The sequence below is a fragment of the Myotis lucifugus genome, unplaced genomic scaffold (assembly GCF_000147115.1).
Source record: "Myotis lucifugus unplaced genomic scaffold, Myoluc2.0 scaffold_3, whole genome shotgun sequence".
NCBI lineage: Eukaryota > Metazoa > Chordata > Mammalia > Chiroptera > Vespertilionidae > Myotis > Myotis lucifugus.
This window is the reverse complement of record NW_005871051.1, coordinates 13,847,048-13,862,771: the sequence shown is the minus strand read 5'-3', so window position 1 is coordinate 13,862,771 and position 15,724 is coordinate 13,847,048.

The window sequence follows — 15,724 nt, the reverse complement described above, 5'->3', positions numbered from 1 at the left end:
TCAATATAGTCCATAAGGACATCCTTGCATATATGTGTATGAGAACATGTGTGTGTGTGTGGGGGGGAAGGGGGGTCTGAGTGTGTGTGATCCTGACAGTGCATCATCCTACTCTATAGCACAGAAAAAAATACCAAAAATGTTTTTCTTATTTATGAAGATACTATTAGTAGAAAGTAATAAAAGGTACACAGGCAACAAGATGCTTTGTGATAATGTCCTGAAAGGATAATGTCATTTAAAGCCATGACATGCCATTAAAGCCATGTTATTCATGCACATAAAAATTTTTGGAACCTTTTTTAACTTGTAGGAATCGATATTTGGTTTCTTCCTAATGTAATTAAGATTTGGAGATGTGTTTATTAAAAGATTAAGATGAAGCTCATGATGCAGCTCCTCTGCTAATTCTTATTGAGGGACTGTAAGTTTGTACTTAACTCCATATTGTAAGTGTCTCCTCTCTAAATGCAATTGTTGCTTTTAGAAAACATTTAGCTCAGTGTAGTGTCAGGAATGTTGTCTTATTGTATAGCTAGATGCCCAGTGCAGGAAATTTGTGCATGGGAAGGGTCCCTAGTAGCTGCTGGCTGCCAGCCAGGGGCTTGCTGGTGCCTCCCTTCCCCCCACTTCCTGCTCCCATCCTGGCTGGGGCTTCCCTTCGCACCCGCCTTGGCCTGGCACCACCTGCATACCTGCTCCACCATCCTGCCATGGTCCCTCTCTCATCGGGGCCCATCGGGGCCAGCAGCACCTCCACTGCCGCCCCCTGCCCCTGCCACATCACCAGCGCCCATCATGGTACACGCTGCCCCCTGGTGGCCAGCGCATGTCTAACTCCCAGTTGGTCGAGCTCCCACCCGTGGGGACAATTTGCATGTTAGCCTTTTATTATATAGGATAGCATATGTTTATTTCTGTAGCCTCAAAATTCAAAAAGAAAATCCATATTCAACAAAATGTCTGAATTCTGGCTGTTGTATTTGGTACTAAGAAAAGCAGAGTATCACTTTTTATTTGACCTGCCAAAGTGGCACAGACCATCTGGAAAATCACAACAACTGTGCTTTTTAACCACACATGGGAGGTTGTTTGTATAAGTCTGGAGAAATTACAGAAGCCATGGTTATGACGCTGTCACATTAGATTTATTAGAGTTCTTGTAAGATAATATTGATGTTGCCAACATAGAATCAGTATCAAATCAAAGCTATGTTTCTATATAGATATTTTAAAGTACCTTTAAAAAACTTTAGTAGAAGTGAAATATAATAATTTATTTTGTGATGTGTGTGTGTGTGTGTGTGTGTATCTGTGTATACATTCCTTTTTGTATATTATCTAGAATTCTCTTATGGGCCATCTGTTGGATACCCATTCTTGAATAGCTAGTCTTTCTAAGACTGATATAATTAAGTGAAACAAAATTTGTAACCCAAATACTCAAAATGATGTGTAACTTGCTTATTGTTATTTCTTGCATTATTTTATCTCAAGATTAATGTGAAATGGAGACAGTCGGAGGGGCATAATAATATCATATACTTTTGGAATTGTTTTCAGTCTTATTGGCAATAGCTATAATGTAGGATCAAATATTAAAAGGAGGACTAAAAAGTAAATAGTAAGCATTTTTTCCAATTCTTGCCCACAGTTCTGAGAGCTTATTATTTGATGTGTGATTATAATATATACTGTATAATGCTGAACATTCCTGTTCATGACTTGAATGATTTCAAAGTACATAGAGGTACCTCAAGGTATGACTGGTCTTTTTTTGTAAGAAAAAATAAATTAGCTTAAATGCTTTCATAAGCATAGGGGTGTTAATTAATTTATTCTCACTTCATTATACAATTAGAATTTCAATTCATGTTCTCTAAATCTGTTAACAATTGAAAATAGTGAAAGAAATAATGTTGATGATGATTTATAATCACTTGCCCATAGTAAAACAGTAAATATAAGGGAAAGGCTATTTTTAGGCTAAAAGACCTGGGTGGAGATTACAATTAAGGTGTTGGCTCAAATATATTGCATTTTTAATTGACACTTTCCTTTAATTTTTTAATGACTTAATAGTAATTGAATTCACATGCTAATCAATTATTTATACTAAATAACTCTCAAAAGTGTTAAAAGTTGCTCCTTCTTGAAAGGAGGTCACCAAAATATGGTAATTTTAATATTCCTTTTTTCCCTGTCTATAGTGTTAGATACAATAGAAAATTGGTTGATGCTGTATAAGTAAACTTTTTAAAAATTACATTTTTCTTGATTTCAGAAAGGAAGGGGGAGGGAGAGAGAGATAGAAACATCAATGATGAGAGAGAATCATAGATTGGCTGCCTCCTGCATGTCCCTAATGGGGATTGAGCCTGCAACCTGGGCATGTGTCCTGATTACTAGTAGGTGAACACTCGACCACTTAGCTATGTTGGCTGGGCAAGTAAACTTTTAAAATAACACATTTTTCCAATGAATTAATTTGTAAACACACACACATATGTGTATGTTAAAACAATATATGTTAAAACAAATTATAGCATATGTATTATATCTATCTATCCACAAAATTTGATCTACTAGTAAACCTCTAAGCATCCACTTTGGGAAGTTGTAAGTCACTAGGTGATTGGTTGAAGAGAGTCCTTGAAAATGTATTCAGGAAAAAAAAATGTGCTGGAATAAAAAAACAAACAAAAGAAAACATAAAAAGCAACCTACTGATGCAAGGATAGACAAAGACAGCGTGAAAAACTATTTATTCATATGAATCTGAGTACAATATTTTCAATTCAGTGCTTTCCAAAACATCCTTGACAAACCTGATCTCAGTTAAATTTTAAAGTAACTTGATAACAGGGTTTCCTAACTCAGTATTTTAGTAAATTCAGCATTTAAAAAAAATGATCTAATTTAGCCAACTCATCATAAAGTGTGATTTCACATTTATTAGGAAAGGACTCTCTGGTCCTATAATTTATTTAATCATGCCTTTCACTGTTAAGCTAAGTATATGGAAGTAGATTTGAAAGTTGTGGATCCTTTAAGTTTGGGGGAAATGGAAATTGTCACGCTCAAAAGTGCCTCAAGAAATTAGAGGTTCAGTCTCACTTACCACCTTGATGTTTTAGTAGCGGAGAGTAAAAAGTAGTCAACGAAATTTATAAATAGGTCCAAATTGGTAAATGTTACCCAAGTTTATTAAGAATTAAAGAAATGTTTCAAAATGAGAAGCTATGAAAGATAATTAGAAATTCCCTTAAATATATAATCCCAGAAAACAAAACTAAATTGTGATGTGTAGGGATGGAGGTAAAAGTGTCATTTTAAGAGATTTCGTGATATTCATAAAATGGCACATTTATTGTTTCTACACAGGTGTGATAGAATGCAGCATTGAATCACATTCTCATTCATTATTTTAAATTGAGGCATTTAAATGTATGTGTTGCATTGCTACCAGAGGAAAAACATGCCTCATCTGCCCTGCTTGTTGCTGGGGGTGGAGTCCCTGAGATTTCCATAGAAAAGGGATTTTCTGAGACTTGCATGGGAGAATGAATGATTTTTATTTGCATGGAGTTAAAGCCCTCTGTTTCCAAAGTTCTAATTCTCTTCCCATGGTCAGCAGACTGCGGCTCAGGAGCCACATGCAGCTCTTTGGCCTCTTGAGTGTGGCTCTTCCTAAGCCTTAGGAGTACCCTAATTAAGTTAATAAGAATGTATCTACCTATATAGTTTAAGTTTAAAAAATTTGGCTCTCAAAAGAAATTTCAACCGTTGTACTGTTGATATTTGGCTCTGTTGACTAATGTGTTTGCCGACCACTGCTAGTAGCTGAGGTTTCAGTAGAGCTAAAATCAGAGCCAGTGTCCAAAGTTTTCATTCTATGTTGGAGCCAGATCCAGTCCAGCATCAACCTAATTGCAGTCCATTAGGCTATTGTGTATGGGGGTCTGCATGGTCTTGTGCCACTTGGGAGAATGCCAGTAAGCCAAGCGTGAGCCAAGTGTGCCAAGAGGAACCAAGAGAGTGAAAGTCTTTGTTCAAGGGATTATATATCCCAAATGTCCACACACTTGCCGTGGCCTCACCCATTCTGGCCAAACATCTCTGTCCCTAGGTGTGATTAACAAGAAAGTGCTTTAGCCTTGCCATCCCAGCTTTACTGGGCATTTGTCTGTCTTCCCTTTGTTGGACCCCTCCCCCAGTGTTTTGCAGGGAACATGCCAGTAAGGTTTTCCTTTCCTGTTATTGATGACTAGCTAATTACAACAGTATCAGCATGATGTCAGTAAAATGGAGTAGTTCACGGTGGTGTGAGAATATGTTTCTTCACTGAAGTATATAAAATATATGACAATCAAATTATACAAGAAGAAAGCTGAGTGTCATAAATGAGCACAGAATGGCAGAATGAATTTATTGATTTCTCAGAAGTTAGTTTTAAGAGCTCTATTTTGATATTGTTCATTTGTCAGTACCCAATTTTTCATTAATGGATGTTTTTGTAATTACAAGACATAAGATTTACTAGCTAATAACTTTTAAAAACTATTGATTTTATGGAATTTCACAATAGTAATGATTTTAATAGTTTTTCCTTATAAACTTTATATCTGCTTTGGCTTTTGTCGTGTTACATTCCAGTTATTAGAGGGTGGGTTGAAATGTGAAAGAAGCAGTGTTTTTAATTCATTTGTTGGAAAGATTTATATCTATGCAATTGTCAGATATTTGCTCCTGCATTGAGCTTGGAATGCATGATAAGAAATGTGTGTTATCTTCTCTCTTAGAATCTTAGAAACAATCTTCTACCTAAGATTTAATTAAAAAATAAAAGACAGAAGGTGGAAGGTGGAAGGAATGTAGGAAGAAGAAAAGAATAGAAGCAAAGAAAATAAAATACTAAGGGAGAAGAAAAGGGCGGAAGAGAAGAAAGCAGTTGGGGATCCTCGACTCCAGTGGTTCTCAACCTTCTGGCCCTTTAAATACAGTTCCTCATGTTGTGACCCCAACCATAAAATTATTTTCATTGCTACTTCATAACTATAATTTTGCTACTGTTATGAATCATAATGTAAATATCTGATATGCAGGATGGTCTTAGGCAACCCCTGTGAAAGGGTCGTTCGACCGCCAAGGGGTCGCGACCCACAGGTTGAGAACCGCTGCTCTACTCACTTTAGAGTTGCTCAGTTTAATAGTCACATACATTTCTCCCATTTGCAATCTTAATCACTTCAATAGAACAGACACGAATCATTTCTGTGTATATCTGAGTTTTATCTTAATTTTAAATGAATTACATTTACTGCTTACATAGTTAAACATTTATTTAGAGCAGGTTTACTCTTTTAATTCATTTACTCTTATATAATTTAGAAGTGGTACCTGCCAACCATAAAACCAGTGATTTTTCCCAATAAATAATTATTGAGCACTAAGTTAGTGAATTTATGGTTAAAATACACATTCTTATTTTTAATAGAGTGTATAATACAGTTGGAACACAGGTAATAAATAATTTATGTGCAGATAAATGCATACTTTCTTATTCAACAAGTCTTGGAAATTTTACCACCAAACGCTCCCACTAAATATTAAAAATATATATATTTAAGAATATATGGCAGCAAAACAAGAGTTGCTTCACTTTATAATGCTCATGTTAAGAAGGCAGGCAAGTTATGAACCACAGTTTTACAAATAAATAAGTTCTGTCTTTGACCAGCTCCACTGCAGTGTAGTTCCTTGAAGAGTATGGATTAGCTATGCAGGTGTGGCTCAGTGGATGAGTGTTGACCTATGAACCAAGAGGTCACAGTTCAATTCCTGGTAAGGGCACAATCCCTGGTGGGGAGTGTGCAGGAGGCAGCAGATCTGATTCTCCTTCATCATTGATGTTTCTCTCTCTCTCTCCCTTCCTCTCTGAAATCAATTATATATATATTTAAAGTAAGAGGCCTGTTGGTAGGGCTCAGTGGTTGAGCATCATCCCAGGAACCAGGAGATCACAGTTTGATTCCTCGTCAGGGCACATGTCCTGTTGTAGTTCCATCCCCAGTAGGGGGCGTGTGCAGGTGGCAGCCAATCACTGATTCTCTCTCATCATTGATGTTTCTATCTCTCTTTCCCTCTTCCTTCCTCTCTGAAATCAATAAAAATATCTTTTGTAAAAAAGAGTAACAGATGAAAGGAGTCTTCATTCAATTTGCTCTCTCCACTTCCCTTACTCTCCAGCCACCTCCATCTGCTTTAAGATCAGAAATATAAGCTTTTGAGAGAGACTTCAGGACTCTTATGCCTATTCAGGAAGGGTTTTCACTTTCTTCAGGATCCAAGGAGGTGGTTTTACCTTAAGGCAACAATCTGCTGAAAGATGGCCTAAAGCAGTGGTCGGCAAACTGCGGCTCTTTGGCCCCTTGAGTGTGGCTCTTCCACAAAATACCACGTGCAGGCACGCCCATACAGTGCGATTGAAACTTCGTGGCCCATGCGCAGAAGTCAGTATTTTGTGGAAGAGCCACACTCAAGGGGCCAAAGAGCCGCATGTGGCTCGCGAGCCGCAGTTTGCCGACCACTGTCCTAAAGAATTGAAGTGTTTCCAGTGTTGGACTGAAAGTCTTTAGTGATGTTAGCAAATTGCCCCAGGGTGTCCTCTTGTCTTTACTTATTTGTTTACTGGAGCTTAATCTTATGAGCCTTTGGATTTGCTCTGATCTTCCCAAAAGTTTTGGCCTGTGCACATTTTAGGATGTGGATGTAGCTTTCTCTGCATTTGTCAGTTTTGTCCCATCTACTTTCCCCCAGTAAGGAATTCCTTCCTGTTTCTGGCCAATTTATGGAATCCTTTTTGTTTCTAAATTTGATATAGATACATTCTTTTAAAAGTGTCCTGTCCCTTTAAAAGGTTTAGAACTTGAGGCAATGTGCATGCATGTGATGAGTTTACTAACTGGTAATCTTACCCTTCTTTTCTAAGAAGTTCATACTAGTTTGCACAAACAGACCTGAGAGTTTGAGATGAGAAAATGACACGTGTAACTGTGCTTGTGATTATCATTTTGATGCCTATACTTTTATTTAATTGATTGTTAAAGGCACTTTGCACTGGTCATGTGAGATAGATGAATTTAGGCCATGCATTATGGAACAGGAGGCTCTGAAATTGATAATGTGGATAAAACTGTCCTTCGGAAGTTGATGTTTAAAGAAACATGTTTATTTTGTCTTTACAAGTAAAAATGACCAGTGATAGACATGCTGAGATACTGTGATTTATAGTTATAAGGGACATTCAATAGAGAGTCTATTCTCTAAAATGCAACACTATAATAATAAGTTATTTAAAAATTAAAGATGAGTGCCATTAATAGTTGGTAGCATTGTGCTTCAATCTTCCATACATACTTTTTTCTTTCCTCTCTACACCGCGCTTTCTTTTGCTTTTATTGTCTCACTAGTGGCCAGATGCACGAAATTTGTGCAAGCTTAGGCCTTTGCAGCCCCGACTTAGTCCAGAAGGTCGTCTGGAAGGTCTTTCCACTGTTCTGCAGTTTGTTTGATTTGCATATTACGCTTTTATTATTATAGATTTTTTCTAGTGTTTTTTTTAAATTTCCCTACCTATTTAATCTTTATTCTGCCACTAGTACCCATATACATTGTTTTAGCCTCTCTGATTGTAACTATGGTGTGATGACCTCACCTTCAAGCTAAATTACTAACTTGAAAATTTAATTTAACAAACATTTATTGGATTTCTACTATATGTCTGGTAGTATCCTAAGCCGCATAGGTAGGGCAGTATACAAAGTCAAGTCTTAGCCTCAGGGAAGCTTACATTCTCTACACTTGTCATGAAACCGTAGCCACGAGTCACATGCAACTACTGAGCACTTGAAACGTGGCTAGTCCAAAATGAGATGCACGTTAAGTATAAAATACACACCAGATTTAAAAGACTTAGGGCAAAGAAAGGACTATAAAATATGTCTTTAATATTTTTTACATCGATTACATGTTTTATATAATGTTTTGTGTATATTAAGTTTAATAAAATATATTATTTAAAATGTCACTTGATTCTTTTTACTTTTTAATTATGGCTGCAAGAAAATTTAAGTTATACATGTGGCTCATATTGTATTTGTACTGGAACGGGCTGCTCTATAATCTCAATAGCTAATAGTACTCTCTGGTTGTCATGGTTTTAAGTGAACCATTTAATTTCTTTCTTGGAAATGAAGTAAATTTTCACTTATTTTTCTCCCAATTTTTAGTTTAGTTTGCAAGAAACTTCTGAACTTTTTTTTTGAGGGAGGAATTCAAACACAGAGACATTGAATCATTTAGGATTACTTAGGAAAGTGATGTTAGAAATAGTAAATACATTAAAATATCATGGCTTTTAAGCATATACGTATATATGCCTATGTATAACAATCCAAAAGGAGTGACAATTGCTGACTGTGTAAAAAATAAAAGCAAATATTTATTAAAGATTTCAGAGAAGTAACATAGGTTAATTAGGTGGATGTTTTAGCTTCCTCCCCCAAGCCCTTCCACAAAGACAGGCCGGATATTGCTTATGTCAGTCCTTCTGCTGATGCCACTAGTAACTGGCACCCATGTGAAGTCCTGAACAATAGAGTTTAATTAAAAGTGTACAATGTGATGATATTTGAATAAATGAAATGCAAATTGAAAATATATTAAAAATAGTATCAATATTAATAAATTTGGCTGTAACAGGGAGACTGGTGAATTTTAATTTTGGATGTGATGAAATGATTACAGTAGTCCCTGTATGAGACTTTAAGACAATAAGCTAACATTTAACAGAGAGAAAGTTTCCTATAGAAACCAGTTTGTTGACATGGAAAAAGCTATTGATTTCTGTGGAATCGGTCACAATATCTCTTAAAATTTAAAGGGTCAGATCCTTAAGTTTTTACTTCAAGTATGGGACTCTAACATTAAAAATATTGGCCAACATATTGATGCACAATTTTAGTATTTTAAAAGTGTTTTTTTCTTTTTATTACATAATAGAGGCCCGGTTCATGAAAATTCATGCACTTGGGAGGGGTCCCTCAGCCTGGCGTATGCTCTCTCACAGTCTGGGACCCCTCAGGGGATGTCCACCTTCCTGCTTAGGCCCGCTCACCAGAGGATTGGGCCTAAGCTGGCAGTCAAACATCCCTCTGGCAGCCTGGGAGCCCTCGGGGGATGTCCAACTGATGGCTTAGGCCTTCTCCCCCTGGAGAGTGGGTCTAAGCTGCAGTCGGATATCCTGAGCATTGCGGTGGAGGTGGGAGAGGCTTCCACCACCACTGCTGCTCTGGCAGCCATCAGCCCGGCTTGTGGCTGAGCAGAGCTTCCCCTGTGGGAACACGCTGACCACCAGGGGGCAGCTTCTGCTTTGAGTGTCTGCCCCCTGGTGGTCAGTGCGTGTCATAGTGATAGGTCATTCCTGGTGGTTCAGTGTTAGGGTCAATTTGCATATTATCCTTTTATCATATAGGACTAGAGGCCCGGTGCACAAAATTTGTGCGCGGCAGGGATCGGGGGGTGGTCCCTCAGCCAGGCCTGCACCCTCTCCAGTCCGGGACCCCTGCCTACTTGATTGCCCCTAACCACCTTTGCCTGCCAGCCTGATCCCCCTAACTGCCCTCCCCTGCTGGCCTGATCCCCCCAACTGCCCTAACTGCTCTCTCCTGCCGGCCTGATCGCCCTTAACCACCTCTGCCTTGGCACCCGCCACCGTGGCTTTGTCCAGAAGGACGTCTGGAAGGATGTCTGGTCTAATTAGATATTACCCTTTTATTAGAATAGATGGTGATAAAATCTGAAATTAAATGTGCTATACAAGTTTTTAGAATTCTCACTTTTTATCATTGATAACAATACAAATGTCATGATTTATTCTGAAAAATGAAGAACTAAAGGTTTCTGATTCCTTGACAAAATCCCCTCAAAGATTATAAAGGCATTGAAAGTTGTGACTTGGATTGCCACTTAATAAAAATGATGAGTTGCAATTATGTAAGTAGTACCCTGAAGTGTCTTTCATTGCTCTTTGGTTATTAAATAGTTACGCCATCTTAAAATTTCTATTTAGAGTATTCATTCATTTCCTATACCAGGTAATGGTCATACATGTTTATAATGTGCCTGCTATGCACCAGTCACTGTGGTAGATACTTTTGTAAGCATCTCATTCTGGTGTTTTACTCTCATGATATTCCCATGAGTAATTTCATTGTCTTTATTTTAAAGGTGAAAAAGAATTGAAACTGAAACTGTTTTATTCATCTTTGCTTAAGTACCTAGCCAAATATCTATATTAATAAAAGGGTAATATGCTAATTAGACCGGATAGACCAGATGTCTTCTAGACAAGGCCACGGTGGTGGGGGTTGAGGCAGAGGTGGTTAGGGGTGATCAGGCCAGCAGGGGAGAGTGGTTGGGGTCAATCAGGCAGGCAGACAGAGAGGTTAGTGGCTATCAGGCAGGAAGGCAGAGGTGGTTAGGGGAGATCAGGCAGGCAGGTGAGCAGTTAGGGGCCAGTGGTTTCAGATTGCGAGAGGGTTCCCCGATTAGAGACGGTGAAGGCTGGGCTGAGGGACACCCCCCCCCCCTCCACACACACACCCGTGCATAAATTTCGTGCACCGAACGTCTCGTTTATTCATAATAAGCATTCAGTAAATATTTATTGAATAAATATGTGAATGTGTGTATAATGTATATTTCTTAAAGTTTGTATCTTTTGTGTGTTTACAGTTTGAAATGATTGGAAAGATGAGAAAAAACTAAAAATGTTTGTTTGCTATATGTTTCCTCGGTTCATGAAAATACAAGTTCTCAAATTAGAGGACATCAAGTAAGTTACCAGGGAATTTTTAAAAATTGTCGTCAGTTTTTTTCTCCCCATCTTTCTTCATGAACATTTGCTTTATTTTCAAATTTGAAATTTACCATGATGGTTAGGTGAGCTCTGGCATTATTTAATATTCTGTGATACTCATTCTAAATTTGATAGACCATCATATCCTCCCTCAAATTTAGTTATGTTTTGTAATTTCACATATAATAAATATAAAAAGACCTCATTCATATTATTTTTCTCCTGGAGTGATTTATACTCAATAATGGACTATAGACCCAAATTCTCAAAAAAATATTTCCTCTAATTAACCAGCATGTCTACAAGTTACAGTTTTCCTGGACTATGAATGGTGATCCTCTAGTATGGCCAAATTACAGAGTGTTGGCATTGCTTCAACACATTTAATCAACTTTACCCTGACATTCATAACCCAATATCCTGATTAGAAAAATAGCAGGAATTGAGTTCACAACTTTATTTCTACTCATTATTGCTAACCTTTATTCTCTTTAATTGATGGGGGTGGGGGGAGTTAAAGGTAAAATATTTGATCAGTAAGTATTGATCACCCTTTGATACTTTAGACAGACGATGTCTGCGGGTCAAACTATAGAACTTCAAACTACCTTTTGGCCTTTTAATGCTTCTTCAAGCCTTTTATAGAACTGTCAGTTGGAGAATGAATGCAGGTAGGAATGTGATGTTTGGCAGAGAAAATGTCAACTCTAAATGTTATTAACAAAGCTGCTTCCTCAGACTCATTCATGTGTAGCTAGTGACTAAAATATGATGTAGTTTTAGATATTGAAGAGGCTTGCTATGTTCTTTACTGACTGAATGAATAAATGAATGAGGAAAGGAAATTTCTCTGGTATGCTTTGTAACTATTTCATTATTTCTGAAATAATTCTGTATATGCTATACTTGGCTAGTGACATCCTGAAAGAGGAGTTTCATAGCAATTGATATTCAGTTAAAACTTAATGCGTATTTTTTTACCAGTATTTTGCTTATGCTTTCTCAACTATTGCAATGTAACTGAAAGTCAACAATCAAGTATTTTTATCAAGCAACTCTCATCTGAACCCATTCATCTCTGTATCAGTTATTTTACAGGAATTATAGAGTATTTTTGTGGGGAGTGTTGGATAGGATAGGAAAACAAACTAACTGCTTTATTAAAAAGACAGTTATGTCTTTCTTGGTTATGACACATGGTTTGGGGACTTCAATATTGAATATTTGAGAAAATGTAAAGCTACTGTTCAAAATCATAACCAGCTTTCAACTACTTCTTGAGAACACTTTTAATCAAGATGTGGTTGGTGGCCTGTTTTGAGATCAGAAGTTAAATCAAATCTTATTTTCAAAAGATTATAATAACTTTGCCTCATATCACCTCATTATTTAAAGCAACCATATACAATCCTTATATATACATATTTTTAATTCTTTTTTTAAATAGATTTTATTGATTTTTTACAGAGAGGAAGAGAGAGAGATAGAGAGTTAGAAACATCAATGAGAGAGAAACATCGATCAACTGCCTCCTGCACATCTCCTACTGGGGATGTGCCCGCAACCCAGGTACATGCCCTTGACCAGAATCGAACCTGGGACCTTTCAGTCCGCAGGCCAACACTCTATCCACTGAGCCAAACCGGTTTCGGCACAATCCTTATATTTTAGACACTAGTCTGTGACCTCAATCTCATATTATGTATGTGATAAAAATATCCCAAGGAATTATTATTTGAAAGGGCCAATGCTAGAAACATACTAAGTATTTATTGCAAGCATTTATTACTCAGTTCTATATGCTCTTCTTTAGACAAATGATCAGAGAATTACAAACTTGGTCTGTATTACTTAAACCCCTGCTGAAATACCTTTCAGAATTGCAGTTTAACATTGTATTCTTGGTGGACCTAAGAAAAGGTGGCATGCTTTTTTTTTTTTGTTTAAATAACTGGTACTGAATAGATTTTATGTAATCCCAACTTCTATTTGTAATGTATTTGCAAAGAAGTAGCTTTTCTAAATCTTTGTTACTGCCAATAATCAGCATTTTTTATTTTATTTTTTGTTTAGTGAAGTAGTGGGAAACATGAACATCTTAGTGTTTCTTTTTACACCTGGGGTTCTAAGAGCTAATATTTGTATTTAATCAGAGAAGCTACTTGGCTCACAGTTGAACTCTATGCTTTCCCCACCTTCTATTTCTTTATCACTAAAATAATAGAGACTTTGAAACTCATGGGGACCTGAACAGTCATCTGATATAACTCTTGGTTAGGAAAAAGGGAAACTGCGGCTTTGGGAGAGTAAGTGACTGAGCCAAAACACACAGGTACAGGGACTGAGCTCAGATTGGAGTGTAGCAAGTCTGCCTTCAAGTTTGACCTGACATTTTATGGTCAGGTCTGTTCTCTTACTCATTTTAACAATTTGATGATATTTATGTCTCTCTCTCTTAAACTATTTCAATGCTCTTTGGAAATACTTCATGAATGATTAAATATGGAAAACAAAATATTGTTTAATCAATTGAAAATGCCATCCAGAAACCTGTAAAATTAAATCTTATAGTCATAGAAGACTGAAAGAATTGTATTTGGCTTTTGTTATGTTTAAATTTTCATTATTTCCAAGTGTAAAATCATAATTGTTGGATAAGTACATTTATAAGCAACTATTCATAATAGATTTTCCAAAAGCGATATGAACAAATGCGTCTAAACTTTAAATATAAAATTAGAACGTTAGTTTAAAAAAATGTGACCACACTGACTATTAGGATATAAATTTATTCAGAAACTGGACGGCTTTTACTTGCCAGGCAAGTTGGGACATGGAGTTTAATAAATATTGAATAAAATGAGGAGGAAATGTGAATTTGATGAAGTTTGCTAGCAATTAGAGCAATTTATTTCACTATTAACATGACAAGCTCTAAGAGGAAATCAGCTATGGATGAAAATGCAATTTTATTGCCTGGTATTCTCAGTGCCATGTAATTAAATAAAGAAATGGGTGGAGGAGCAAAGAGGTGTCCATGCCGGACTGTTCCGGCAAAGCAGCCATCCATCACGCCCAAGCTTGCTGCCATCACAGTGCTGAGAAGGGGCTCATTTGTGAGTTTGTATATATGTAGACTCGGGGAGAGTTTTATTTACAGAGGCTTTTTCCGGTTTGAAATATTGTATCTCAAATGGAAAGAAAACAATTATCTTGCTGGATTAAAATTGCCAAGGACAATTAAATGGTGTATTTTTTTTTGGGGGGGGTATGTGGCAGATATGAAAGAGTTTACTTCTTGATATAAACATTAAATAAGAGCAGAATGCTACTCTATATTAGCTACTCTGGCACAGTTTTAAGAATTTTATGCTTTTATCTTAAGTACTGAGTTTGATATTTTGTGTGTATGTGAGGGCATGAAAATATACACTCATCACTTAATTGGATGTTTATATATAAGCAGCCAGGGTAAATATTTCATGTTTGACATATTTACTTGTAAAAATATCAGTAGGTTCAAATGACATATTTTAGGATGCCAAAAAGAAGATACTGGCTATATACTAAGTATACATATATATGTTTCTTTCAGAATACAATTTTGATATACTTTCCTTGATATTAAGGGATATAATTAAGTTCATAACCTGAAATTATGCATTTAAGTTGCTTATGTTTTATTTTGTTTACTTTAAAGTTTATTTACATCAGATGTTGGAATAGAGTTATATTTGGAAGTATTTTAAGAAAAAGCAGCATATACGAGTAAGGTTATAATATTTTTCTTTAATTTTCTTCTATAGTGAGACACATTAAAATTGTTTTAAAAATATTAAAGTAACATTAGTGTTTTGTTTAGATTTATCTCATCATTAGATTCCCTTGTGAGAGAAAATATATGACTATATTATGAATGTGAGGAATAATGCCAACAAATATATAGATAGCATAAAATGAGTTAAAACTGTGAAGCAAATATATATGTAATCTTAGCCAAAAAAGTATTTATTTATAAAAGAATATTAATGAAAAGTAGATAAAAACTAGGAATATATTAAATGAAATAATATCTAGAAAGTATTTGACAAAGTGTCTGGCTCAGAATAAGCTAAGCACTCACTAAATAGCATATGTTAATACTGAAACTAGGTGACTATATGTCATAATATGCAAATCAACCAAACAACTGAATGACTGGTCGCTATGACATGCACTGACCACCAGGGGGCAGATGCTCAATGCAGGAGCTGCCCCTGGTGGTCAGTGCACTCCCACAGGGGGAGTGCTGCTCAGCCAGAAGCCAGGCTCACGGCTGATGAGCACAGCGGTGGTGGCAGGAGCCTCTCCCGCCTCCGTTAGAGGCAGGCAATAAGGAGCGAGGGGTCCAGGAGTGCAAGAGCACTGGATTGTGAGAGGGATGTCTCCCTTCCAGCTTAGGCCCAATCCCCGAGGGAATTGGGCCTAAGCCGGCAGGCATACATCCCTCAAGGGGTCCCGGATTGCGAGAAGGCACAGGCTAAGCTGAGGGACCTCCCCCGAACAGTACATGAATTTTGTGCACTGCGCATCTAGTATATATATACCAGAGGCCTGGTGAAAAAAATGTGTGCACTCTACGGGGACAAGGGGTCCCCTCATCCCGGCCTGTGTTCTCTCGCAGTCTGAGACCCCTCGGGAAGATACCGAGCCTGCTGGGCTTAGGCTTGCTCCCTCGCGGACAAGTGGCAGGCCCAATTCCTAGGTGCAGATTCTGGTCCGGCGCAGAGCAGGTCTGGATTGGGGACTGGGGGCGCCGTTGCC